Source organism: Pinus tabuliformis, chromosome 9 (genome assembly GCF_031772625.1).
Source record: "Pinus tabuliformis cultivar Carrire ecotype Pingquan chromosome 9, CPIR1, whole genome shotgun sequence".
Classification (NCBI taxonomy): domain Eukaryota; kingdom Viridiplantae; phylum Streptophyta; class Pinopsida; order Pinales; family Pinaceae; genus Pinus; species Pinus tabuliformis.
In genome coordinates this window covers 1,536,994,334-1,537,008,379 of record NC_142307.1, presented here as the reverse complement: position 1 = coordinate 1,537,008,379, position 14,046 = coordinate 1,536,994,334, and positions in this window count along the sequence as shown.

The following is a 14,046-nucleotide window of genomic DNA, read 5'->3' as shown; positions in this document are numbered from 1 at the left end:
TGAGAGATGATATATGTATGAGTTCAGTTACAGGTCAGTGTGCTACGTAAAATAAGGAAAGGTAACTAGTGTATTGCTATATTTATTTATACACTAACAATTATGTGTTTATGGAAGCATGATGCAGGTTTGAATGGAAAAAGAGATTGTCATGAAATCTTGAAGACGTCTTAGGTTAAATTTCCCTTAGAGGCATTGGGAACCCATAGGGTTGAGTCATGGAGTTTATTGAGTGTTTTGTACCTTCGGTATTTTGTGAGTTTTTTGAGCTTGATTTATGAGTTTTGATTGCGTCTTGTGCAAGGCCTTGCCACTTTGTTTGTGATGTCATATTGCTATTGGTTTTCATGATTTTATTCTTGTTGGATTTCTTGTTCTTGCCTTTTCTATTTTGATGGTCTTCAGATTTGGTTGGGAAAGAGGGACGTTAGTGGAGCCCAGGGAGAGATGAATGAATTCCAATAGGTAATATAGGACCCAAATGAAGCTCGGTGCATGTATAAGGGTAGTTGAAGGCAAGAGTATGACAGTCAGTTAGAATGGTTGGGTCCATTAGGGTAAATGGAAAATGGCAAGACAATCATGAGAAAGGTAACATGAAAGGTGAAGTAATTGGATTTGAGGAGTCAGATTCCTTGGCTATGTTGGGAACTGTTGTTCTCAATGTTTTGCATGTTGTGCATGGATAAAGGGAGTTCTATTAACCTTGACCTTATGGTATCTCATAATTATGTTGTGTTCATGATTGTTCTGAGGTCTATATATGCATACATGTATGTATGTGTGTCGTGTCTGATACGGTTGTCATGGATCTTTATTTTTCTATGATAATGTTTATATATATGTATGTATCTATGTCACTATTTGACAAGGTTGTCAGGGATAATTCTTGTGGAGGAATGATTGCTTATGTAGGTAAATGGCATGAAGACATTCCTAGTAGTATGGGGAATCAAGTGGGAAGAGTAGTCTTGACAAATCTATGAGGTCAGTATCATGTGGTTATGAGTTGATATTATGTTATTATACTATGTCTATGTTATGGACATGCTATGTTGAGGGACACATCAATGGAATGGAAGCAATGTTGTGTAAGGGGTGTCATGTACATGTGATGCTGTGTACACATTGTTCAAGTGGCGTTGTGTACAAGTGGTGATGTGTACATGTTGTATAGGTGGTACTGGTGTAAATGTGGTATTTTGTGCATGTCGTACATTGCAACATCCTCATATCACATCTACCCAAGTAACCGATCAACGAGGGTAAATATGCGACAAGAGGCCACTCTAATGAGATTCAACCTCCTAGGTGACCTTATGGAAAGTTGAATCAATTAAAACATACCATACAGACCCTCCACATCAACAACTTGACTCCCGGGAGCCAACCCAACCACTCATATAACCAACCCTTGAGACCAACTAGATTTTTAGACCACTAAACCCCCAGACGCTCCCTTGATATGGGATTTGAGCCAGTTTTTCAGGCCCAGAGCCCAGGTTATTTCCTAGAACTCAATGACACTTTCATAAATGAATTTACACAATATAACAATGATGCATTTGCAAAAAAAATGATAAGGTATAAACTAGATCCTTACTAGCCATGATAGGCATTTCATAAAACATGTCATGAACATGTAATCTACAGTTTTAAACAACATATCTAAGCATAGGGATCTCTTACTTATCTGAGAATAGATAAGAAGCATTGTTCCCTTATATCATTAACTGCATTATCATCTATTAGGTCATATATACATTATTCATTCATTTGCAAATGAAAACATGAGGAGAGCCATACATCATCACTATCATAAGAACGCTTGAGCCAGAGGCGATATGGGATGGGTGACCTTACAAGAAGTCCTTGTTATCGGGTGCAAGCCCCATAAGTGATGATTGACGCTATGTGATTCATTTCACTAGTTTCAATCCCACTTCTTCACCCCTATGAGCATCACCCGATGTGATGAGTGCTAAGTGGACTATTAAAAAATCATGACAAATTAGTCAGTTACTACTACCTCTCGTGGAAATGGTCATACATTAATGACTTACTTAATGCAGTTGAATCCCAAAAAATGATATCTAATATAATGCACTGCAAAAACTCCTTAATACTTAAATTCAAAAGAGTGAATGGAACTCTACTTGAATGGTTCATGAGGCACAATATTTGCTAAGGTTTTGCAAATCAGGTAGCAAGATAAGTGGGCTTGATTGTGGGGAAAACTCCACATTTAAGCGTGCTTGAGCCAGAGTCGATCTAGGATGGGTGACCTCTCGGGAATTCCTGGTTACTGGGTGCAAGCCCCAGAAGTGATGATTGACTTTTTTGATTCATTTCACTAGTTTTAATCCCACTTCTGCACCCCTGTGAGCATCACTCTGTTATGAAACCAGCTCATAAAAAGATAGAAAAGATAGATCAACGCCTTAGAATTCAGCCTCTTCGAGGGGGAAACCTCCTTTACATTACATAAATGAACAATTCTTGGATGATTCAAATGACAAAACCTCCTTTCTATATATAGGAGGCTAAGGAGTCACAATATAACCTAGCCGACCTAACAATAATAATATAAAGCCACAAAAATAACAATAGAAGGATTCTATGGTGCACAGTAATAACAATATAGGGACAATAGGGGAACAACAATATTAATAAGGGATACGACTACAATAGTAATGGGGTAATCAATAGTATTATAGGGACCTAACATGCCCCTCTCCTTCAAAAAAAGTGTTTTCCTCAATGCTTGAGTAGTTCTGGATGCTTTTGTATAAAATTCTCATCCTCCCATGTGGAATCTTCAGCAAATAAGTTCTTCCACTTGATGAGATACTCCGAAATTGATTGATTTCGTAGTTGTCGAGTTCTTGTTTATGTGACTGCTTCCGGTTCCAATATAATTTTTCCTTCCTCGTCAGGTTTTGGCAATATTGTTTGAACTGGGAGCTTGTCGCCTATAACCTTCTTTAAACATGAAACATGGAAAACTAGGTGCACTCGAGAAGCTGCAGGAAGTTCCAATTTGTATTCCATAGTACCAATCTTTTGCAACACCTTGTACGGACCATAATATTTTGGTGATAATTTATTATCCTTCTTAGCTTGCTTGAGGGACATTTGTTTATATGGTTGTAGCCGTAGGAATACCAAATCACCTACATCAAAACTTCTTTCGCTACGACGTTGATCTACCTGTTGTTTCATTCTATTCTGTGCCAACATGAGGCTATCCTTTAAGAGTTGGAGGAATTCTTGTTGATGTTCGATGTGATGTTCCACTGCTTGAACCTTAGAATTTTCTCTTAAATATGATGTGATGGATGGTGGTTGATATCCATAAAGTGCCATAAATGGGGTCATTTTTGTTGTTGTATGGAAGGAAGTGTTATACCACCATTCAGCCAGAGGCAACCATTTGACCTATTGTGTTTGTTTATTAGATACAAAGCAACGCAAATATCCTTCCAAACATTTGTTTACTATCTTAGTTTACCCATCAGATTGAGGATGATAAGATGAGCTATGAGCTAACTGAGTACCAAGACAAGAAAATAATTCTGTCCAAAAATTTCCAGTGAAAATGGGATCTCTGTCACTTACAATAATCTTTGGGTTTCCATATAGCTTTTGAATTGTTTCCGTAAATGCAGTAGAAACTGTACTGGCTTTAAATGGATGTGATAATGCACAAAAGTGTGCATCCTTGGTAAGTCTGTCAACTACCACCATGATGACACTCTTTCCCTCAGACTTGGGTAAACCTGTGATAAAATCCATTGAAACCTCCTCCCAATGTTGGCTTGGAATGGATAAAGGTTGTAATAGACCTGGGGTCTTAATTGTTTCAACTTTATTTTGTTGGCAAACCAAACATTCCACCACAAACTTTTGAATATCCGATTTAAGGCCATCCCAAAAAAATTCCTTTTTAATCCTATGGTAAGCTTTTAAAAATCCTGAGTGCCCTCCTAAGGGAGAAGTGTGCAATTCCATAAGAATATTTTGTTTGAGTTGGGAATTCTTACAGAGGTATAAGTGATCTTTGTACCATAACGAATCATTTCGCCAGCTAAATGTATCAGATGTACTAGAATCTTGTTGTAACTTTCGAATAAGTGCCCACACTTCTTCATCATTCTTCCATTCCTCCCTTGCTTCATTTATCCAATCTAGTTGGATAATAGAAATGGCGCACAACAATGCTTCCACATCCTCATCCTTTCTTGAGAGTGCATCTGCCACCACATTTTGCTTCCCTTTTTTGTAGATGATTTCAAAGTCATAACCCAACATCTTTGTGACCCACTTTTGTTGCTCTTCAGAGGATAATCTTTGTTCTAAAAAGTATTTAAGGCTATCATGATCTGTTTTTACCTTGAAGTGTCTTCCCATTAGGTAGGGTCGCCATTTCTTAAGTGCATGTAGTATTGCCAACATTTCCTTCTCATAAATAGCTTTGTGTGAAAACTTTCCCTTGATTGGACGAATTTCAAAAGCAATGGGTCTTTCATCTTGCAGTAAAATAGCACCAATTCCATTTCCTGAAGCATCACATTCCACAATAAAGGTTTTTGTGAAGTCCGGTGTAGCTAAGACCGGTGCTTGGCACATTGCCTCTTTAAGATGGTTGAAGGCTTTTGTTGCTTCTGGAGTCCATGAAAATACATCTTTCTTCAATAATGTTGTTAGAGGTGCTGCTATTCTCCCACAATTCTTAACAAACTTGCGATAATACCCTGTCAACCTAAGAAATCCTCACAGATGCTTTATGGATGTGGGGATTCTCCATTCCTTAATGGCTTTAATTTTGCTAGGGTCTACCTTAACTCCTTCATGAGATACAATATGACCTAGATATTCCACCTCTTGTACCCCAAATAAACATTTGGATCTTTTTGCATATAATTGTTTCTCCTCCAATAGTTGTAGCACCCTGTCAACATGTTCAACATGATGCTTCCAAGACTTGCTGTAGATTAGTATATCATCAAAAAATACTAACACAAATTTTCTAAGGAATGGTTTGAAAATGGAATTCATCAAACCTTGAAATGTAGAAGGTGCATTGGTAAGGCCAAAAGGCATGACCAAAAATTCATAATGACCCTCATGAGTTCTAAATTTTGTTTTCAGAATGTCTTCAGTCTTCATTCTGATTTGATGATATCCTGAACGAAGATCCAACTTGGTGAAGTAAATTGATCCATGCAATTCATCCAGTGATTCATCAATGACTAGAATGGGAAACTTATCTTTAATAGTGAGCTTGTTGAGCTCCCTATAATTCGGACACATGCGCCATGATCCATCCTTCTTGTGCACCAATACTACTGGAGTAGAGAAAGAACTTTAACTAGGTTGAATTATACCAACCTCTAGCATTTTTGCAACCATATGTTCAATTTCACTCTTTTGGGCATAGGGATATCTGTACGGCCTAATGTTTGGAGGAAAACTTCCTGGAATCAGATGAATAGCATGATCATGATCACGAATAGGTGGGAGACCTTTGGGAGTCTCAAATACCTTGGAATGATTGTCCTAGACTTTTTGGAGATTTGGAGAAATAGATGATTCTGACGTGGAAACATATAGCGAACAAAATTGTGCAATTACACCTCTTTGTTCCTTTTTTTAGAAGCTTTTTCATACCATTAGAGCTGATTATCTTTCCCGTTTTCCCTGAAATACCCCTTAATTCAACTTCCTTTCCTTCTGCAGAAAATTTCATGAAAAGTTCTTGAAAATTAAAAGCTATTGTACCCAAGGATTGTGGCCATTGGACTCCTAGTACAACATCAGTACCTCCCATTGGAATGGAAAGCATTGGGCTAGTCAATACATATTCTCCCATGGATAGCTTGATATTATGGCACTTTCCAGAGCAATTTATCGTTCCTCCATTTGCAACCATCACTTGACACTCTGGTGCTGGATATAGGAAGCAATTCAATTCTCTTGCTATCTTACAATGAATAAAATTGTGCGTACTTCCTGAATCAATCAACACTATTACCTTTTTCTTCTTGATTTGTCCTTCTATCTTGATGGTTTGAGGAGTGGTATTTCCAGCCAATGCATTACAAGATATGGTCGGATTCATTTCTTCTTTATCTAGGCTTTGTTCCTGGAGTATATCCCTTCTTTTGACCTTTCTTGCTCCTTTTCTTCTTCCTCTTCACAATCTATGTAGAATAATTTCTTCTCAGCACACTTATGACCTTTAGTGTATTTGCTATCACAACTGTAACAAAGCCCTTTTGCTCTTTTTTCTTCCAATTTTTGTGGTGTCAACCTTATAGGTTGTGGAAGACTAGGGGCAACAAAACTTCCATCTTTATAGTTGTGAGTAGTATGCTTCCTAGTTGCCATAATTTTTCTTTCCATTTTTCTTGCTAACCTGAATGTCTTTTCTAATGAATCAGGTTCCCAAAGGCGAACATCATGTTGGATATTATACTTTAAAGTTCCTATGAACACATCAATCCTATGCTCCTCTGGAATATTTTTTACCCTTATGTTCAATTTTTGGAACTCCTCAATGTGGTCCATTATTGAACCCTTTTGTTTGAGACTTATTAATTGGCTAAAAAAAGTGTTGCTTTTTGTATCCTCATAATGTGTTGTCAATTATTTTGTAAAAATTGCCCAAGTGATAATTTGTTTATGTGAGCAAAGCCATTGATACCATACAAACTGATTTAGTTCCAAGTATAATGTTGCAATATGTACCTTTTGTGTGTTTTGCACATTATTGAGATCAAAAAATTGCTCCATTTGTAATATCCATGTTGCGGGATCCTTGCCATCAAATTTCCTCATATCGATTTTTGGAATATGGTGGGTCTTTGGTCCAACATTAGAGTCTATGAAATCATGATTAACATTTCTTTTGTTCTCATCATGAGTTTCCTTTACTACCCTTTCACCATTAGTAAGCATTTCTTGTAGAAACTTTGTCAAATCTGTCTTCAAATCTTCCATGCATGTCTTCAAATCGTCCATCTTAGCTTCCACGTCATTCATCTTAGCTTCTACGCCTTTCTTTAAACAATCCATCTTAACTTCTACGCCTTTCTTTAAACTATCCATCTTAGCTTCTACATCATTCTTTAAACCATCCATCTTAGATTCCGTTACTTTTTGTGCAAGTGACTCTTGTTGCACTTGGTCTCGTAATTTTGATATATCATGTTGCATTTCTTCCTCTTCTTCATGAGTCATGCTAGAGCTTTTAGGTTGCTTACTAGGTGTTTTCATTTTCTTTCCTTGGGGCATCAATTACCAATAATAATGCTTTACTATGCCCTTTGAATTCCTTCAAACTAATTTTTCAAACTAAGCTTATGAAAAAATTTAAAAAAACTACACACCTTTTTTCACTTTGTAGGAGCTGGATATTGAATATGATGTATCTCTGTAATTTTGGATTATCTAATTCTAAAATTATGACCTGCAATATCCCTCTACGTCCTCTTTCCAATGCCACTAGTCTGATCCAAATTGGATTCTCCAGGCAAGCGTTATGCCAAATCTCCCACAGTGACCTGATTATAGACTAGTTTAGTAGAGCGAACTTGTATGACGTGCCACGAGTCACTGTTTCAACCTTTGGCTCTAAAAAATATATACAAGAAACTACAGTCCATGCTCTTTCTATAAATTCTTACAATATTTCAATCCAATTCTCAAAGAGAAAGTTATGACAATTTTCCCCAGGTCACCTGTTTGGAATGTAATTCAGGAGTCTGCAAAAAGACCAACTTCCTCAGATCATATCTCCGCAAATATAGTGCGAAACACTCGGAAATTTGGACCCAAGGTTTAGTGCGATTTCTTCTCAAATGGGTTTTTGTTTTAGCTTTTGAAACTTTGCAGAAAAGAAGTTATAGTGAAAATGCCACAATGACCTATTTGGAGCAGCGAAACCCTAGAATCCAAAGCTCTGATACCAAATGTTATGAAACCAGCTCACAAAAAGATAGAAAAGATAGATCAACGCCTTAGAATTCAACCTCTTAGAGGGGGAAACCTCCTTTACATTACATGAATGAACAATTCTTGGATGATTCAAATGACAAAACCTCCTTTCTATATATAGGAGTCTAAGGAGTCACAATATAACCCAGCCGACCTAACAATAATAATATAAAGCTACAAAAATAACAATAGAGGGATTCTATGGGGCACAGTAATAACAATATGGGGACAATAGGGGCACAAAAATATTAATAAGGGATACAACTATAATAATAATGGGGTAATCACTAGTATTATAGGGACCTAACACACTTGATGCAATGAGTGCTAAGTGGACTATTCAAAAATCATGAGAAATTAGTCAGTTATGACTGCCTCTCATGGAAATGGTCATACATGAATGAATTACTTAACGCAGTTGAATCTCAAAAAATGATATCTAATATAATGCACTCTGAAAACTCCTTAATACTTAAATTCAAAAGAGTGAAGGGAACTCTACTTGAATGGTTCATGAGGTACAATATTTGCTAAGATTTTTCAAATGAGCATCACCCAATGCAATGAGTGCTAAGTGGACTATTCAAAAATCATGAGAAATTAGTTAGTTACCACTACCTCTCATGGAAATGGTCATACATGAATTACTTAATTAACACAGTTGAATCTCAAAAAATGATATCTAATATAATGCACTGCAAAAACCCCTTAATACTTAAATTCAAAAGAGTGAAGGGAAAGCTACTTGAATGGTTCATGAGGCACAATACTTAATAAGGTTTTGCAAATGGGGTAGCAAACTAAGTGGTCTTGATTGGGGAAAAATCCATAGTTAAGCGCACTTGAGCCAGAGGTGATCTAGGATGGGTGACCTCTCGTGAAGTCCTGGTTACTGGGTGCAAGCCCTGGAAGTGATGATTGACGCTATGTGATTAATTTCACTAATTTCAATCCCACTTCTTCACCCTTGTGAGTATCACCTGATGCAATGACTTCTAAGTGGACTATTCAAAAATCATGAAAAAATAGTCAGTTACGACTATCTCTCATGGAAATGGTCATACATGAATGACTTACTTAATGCATTTGACTCCCAAAAAATGATATCTAATATAATGCATTGGCAAAACCCCTTAATACTTAAATTCAAAAGAGTGAATATAACTCTACTTGAATGGTTCATGAGGCTAATACTTGCTAGGGTTTTGTAAATGGGGTAGCAAGCTAAGTGGTCTTGATTGTGGGGAAAACTTCATAGTTAAGCGTGCTTGAGCCAGAGGAAATCTGGGATGGGTGACCTCCCGGGAAGTGCTGGTTATCGGATGCAAGCCCTGGAAGTGATGATTGATGTTATGTGATTCATTTCACTAGTTTCAATCCCACTTCTTCACCCCTGTGAGAATACTTAAATTCAAAAGAGTGAAGAGAACTCTACTTGAATGGTTCATGAGGCACAATACTTGCTAAGGTTTTGTAAATGGGGTAGTAAGCTAAGTGGGCTTGATTGTGGGGGAAAACTCCATAGTTAAGCATGCTTGAGCCAGAGGCAATGAATGCTAAGTGGAATATTCAAAAATCATGAGAAATTAGTGAGTTATGACTACCTCTCATGGAAATGGTCATACATGAATGACTTACTTAACGCAATTGAATCCAAAAAAATGATATCTAATATAATGCACTGTGAAAACCCCTTAATACTTAAACTCAAAAGAGTGAAGAGAACTCTACTTGAATGTTTCATGAGGCACAATACTTGTTAAGCTTTTATAAATGGGGTAGCAAGCTAAGTGGGTTTAATTGTGGGGAAAACTCCATAGTTAAGCGTGCTTGAGCCAAAGGCGATCAGGGATGGGTGGCCTCCTAGGAAGTCATGGTTATCGGGTGCAAGCCCCGGAAGTGATGATTAACGCTATGTGATTCATTTCACTCCCACTTCACCCCTGTGAGCATACTTAAATTCAAAATAGTGAAGAGAACTCTTCTTGAATGGTTCACGAGGAACAATACTTGCTAAGGTTTTGTAAATGGGGTAACAAGCTAAGTTGGTTTGATTGTGGGGAAAACTCCATAGTTAAGCACACCTGAGTCAGAGGAAATCTGGGATTGGTGACCTCTCAGGAAGTCCTGGTTATCGAGTGCAAGCCCCCAGAAGTGATGATTGATGCTATGTGATTCATTTCACTAGTTTCAATCCCACTTCTTCACCCCTGTGAGCATCACCGGATGCAATTATCGCTAAGTGGACTATTTAAAAATGATGAAAAATTAGTGAGTTATGACTATCTCTCATTGTAACGGTCATACATGAATGACTTACTTAATGCAGTTGAATCTCAAAAAATGATATCTAATATAATGCACTACGAACCCCTTAAGACTTAAATTAAAAAGAGTGAAGGGAACTCTACTTGAATGGTTCATGAAGCACAATACTTGTTAAGGTTTTGCAAATGGGGTAGCAAGCTAAGTGGGCTTGATTGTGGGGAAAACTCCACAGTTAAGCGTACTTGAGCCAGAGGTGATCTGGGATGAGTGACCACCCAGGAAGTCCTGGTTACTAGGTGCAAGCCCCGGAAGTGATGATTGACGCTATGTGATTCACCTCACTAGTTTCAATCCCACTTCTTCACCCCTGTGAGCATCACTCGATGCAATGAGTGCTAAGTGGACTATTCAAAAATCATGAGAAATTAGCCAGTTATGAATACCTCTCATGGAAATGGTCATACATGAATGACTTACTTAACGCAGTTGAATCCCAAGAAATTATATCTAATACATGCTTATAACTAGCATAATAACAACAACAAAAATATCAAGGATACATCAGCCATAGAATCCACATATACACTAGTATATTTACATAAAATATGTCAAGGAAAGAACCTCTTATTAATGAATGCAAAATCCAATATAGGATGGGACTACAATGTTCCACCCGACCATAGAATGGTTGAGCCAATTTTGTATTCAACCATTAACCCCTGTGCCATATTCCAAGCATGAATGTGGGACTCAAACCAAAAGAACTAACCAGGGCATCCCGAGGCTAAACCACCTCACCCTCATAAGTAGAAACCAAGCTTTATCGTAATCCATCTCGAATCACTAGGCCAACACAATAAACATGTAATAATGGGATTTACCATGATCTCCACTAGATAACTAGGCCAAAAAAAGCATGGATGCTACTAGATTTCTCGACCTACAACGTGACGAATTTTCCCGTCTCCTAGTCTCTCAGGATTTATCGCAATCCATAGTCCGATCCATGGATCACTAGGCCCTAAACTGTGACTCCACCCTCTAGGCTTTATCGTATATCTCACAATTCACCGGTAAGGATTCCTAGGCCTAATCAAGGGAAACCACCTCTAGGATTTATCGTATATCCCTCCATTCACTGGTCGAGGATTCCTAGGCCCACCGAGGAAACACAAAATTTAGCTTTACCACAACCCATAGTCTAGTTCAGGGGTTACTAGGCCATGTGTTTTATTATTCAGAGATCCACCTCACTTAGCTTTGAATCCATCCGACAATCTAGCTCAACCAAAACATGAGAACCCCATCACACCATGGCTATCTGGAAATGGCAAGGCTAGGCTAAAAACACTGTCATGCCTGGAAAAACCCATGCCATAACAACAAAGAATCACATGCAATACCATGCATGCCAAATCTAGCAAGGAAAACACACATGCAAATTGATACCTGCAAAGAATCCTGTTGTAGCTGCTTGATCCTACTCTTCCTTGCTTGCTCCTTCCTTCCTCTTTCCTTCTTTGCCTTTCTTGATCCAATGCCAAAGTGCTCCAAGAAAACTCTAAGTGTCCAAGAGTGAGAAGAGAGAGAGAGAATAATGAGAGAGATCCAAAACTAAGCTGACAAATGGAACCAATTGATCCTCAAAATCCCTTTTATCAAGTAAGCCTCTATTTTCTTCATTTTCCTCCTCACATGCAACCTGTGAGCTTTCAGCTTCCTTTTCTCCTAATTTCCATAATTTTCATAAATAAAGGTGCCAAAAATTCCATTTTTCCATTCCAAAGCCTTAGCCATTCCCTTTTCCAATTTCCTTAGCCATAATAAACCAAATGAACACCCACACTAGGATTTCTTTCCCAACATTCAATTTAGAATAAGTGTCCCATCAACTGTGATTATTATTTTTTCCTTTATTAACTTTTATTACATGGAATTTTCACCAGGGCTATTACAGAACCCTCCCCCTTGGGGGACACTGTCGTTGATGTTCAACCACAGATATACCTTAGAAAAACTACTGAAAAGAAAACATACTTCCCATGAGCTTTATAACATAGCTCGATGTGGTATTTACAATGATCATCCTGATGAGAAGAAAACCAACATGACAACATAATAACATGAAAACTATGATGACATGACACCCATGCCGCTTATTGAAGCTTTATAGCATATCTCATGGCGGTATTTACATCCATACACATATGTACATATATCTAAACATCACACCAAAACATATGCAAAAATATATACCAAATACTTCTACCAAAACATCTACTCAACCAACAAATAATGAAGGATACATAGCCCACATTTGATCTGCAATCTCCCATGTAGCTTTATCGGGCCCAAAGTGCTTCCACTACACTTTAACTTGCTCAATTTATTGGTTCCAGAGAATGAGCACCTTTCCCTACAATATACATTGAGGCTCCGACTGGAATTCTCCATCTGGCTCCACCTGCAATACAAACCAATCAATCACATGATCAACATCTTTAACATACTTCTTAAGTAATGACACATGGAAAACATCATGGACTTTCACTATTAGAGGTAGTGAAAGTCGATAGGCTACTGGCCCAATCATCTCAATAATCCTGAAAGGTCCACAAAACCGTGGTGCCAGCTTGGCACATGATCCAATCTGCGAGGAGCTCTTCTTCGGTTTGATGTGAAAGTACACCTATTCCCCAACCTAAAACTCCTTAAACAAACTATTCCGATTTGTATAGCTCTTCTGCCTATCTTGTGCTACTTTCATATTCTTCTTGATTCCTGCATTTCTTGTTCCATTTCCGCCAACATGTGTAATCCAATCAACACCCTATTAACCATATCACTCCAACTAATGGGAGTATTGCAACTCCGCCCATACAATGCCTCCAATAGACTCATCCTTAGTGACTCTTCATACCCAATATTGTAAGTGACTCTACCAGTGGAAGATACTCTTCCCCCTTTCGTTGTTGATGCATCACGTACATCCTCAACATGTCCTCCAATATCCTATTGACCCTCCCTATCTTTCCATCCGTGTGTGGGTGATAATTTGTACTAAAGGCCAACTCTATGCCCAAACCTACAAACAACTCCTTCCAAAACTTGGAAGTGAACTTTGCATCCCCATATGACACAATCTTCTTTGGGACACCATGCAATCTAACCACATCTTTAATGAACATATGCTACAACACTAGCTGAGAATGTAGACTTCACTGGAATGAAGTGTGCAACCTTTGTCAACCTGTCCACAACAACCATGATGGAATCATGTTGTCTCACTATCCTCGGAAACCATATGCTAAATTCCATGGCAATGACCTTCCATTTCAACTGCAGAATCGCAATGGGCTGTAGCAGTCCACTTGGATGCCTACACTCTAACTTTACCTGCTGACAATCGAAACACCTAGCCACAAACTCTACTACATCCTTCTTCAAATTCGGCTAGTAATAAAACTTCTTCACTACATTTAGCATCTTCTGATAGCTTGGGTGATTGGAATATGGTTTCACATCAAAATCCCTAAATATCACCTTCTTGAGCTCACTGCTATCTGGAACATACATCTATCTCTAAACCAGACCAATCCATCAGCTGTGAGACAATAGTCCACACCCTGTGCACCTACACCTATACCTATACTTGTACCTATACTCTATTGCAACCTGTGCACAATCTCCATATACTTGACATCTTGCTGACCTTCCTACAAGATCCTATATTGTAGATTTATCCCATAGGAACTCATAGATGCTATATGATTCATCTAT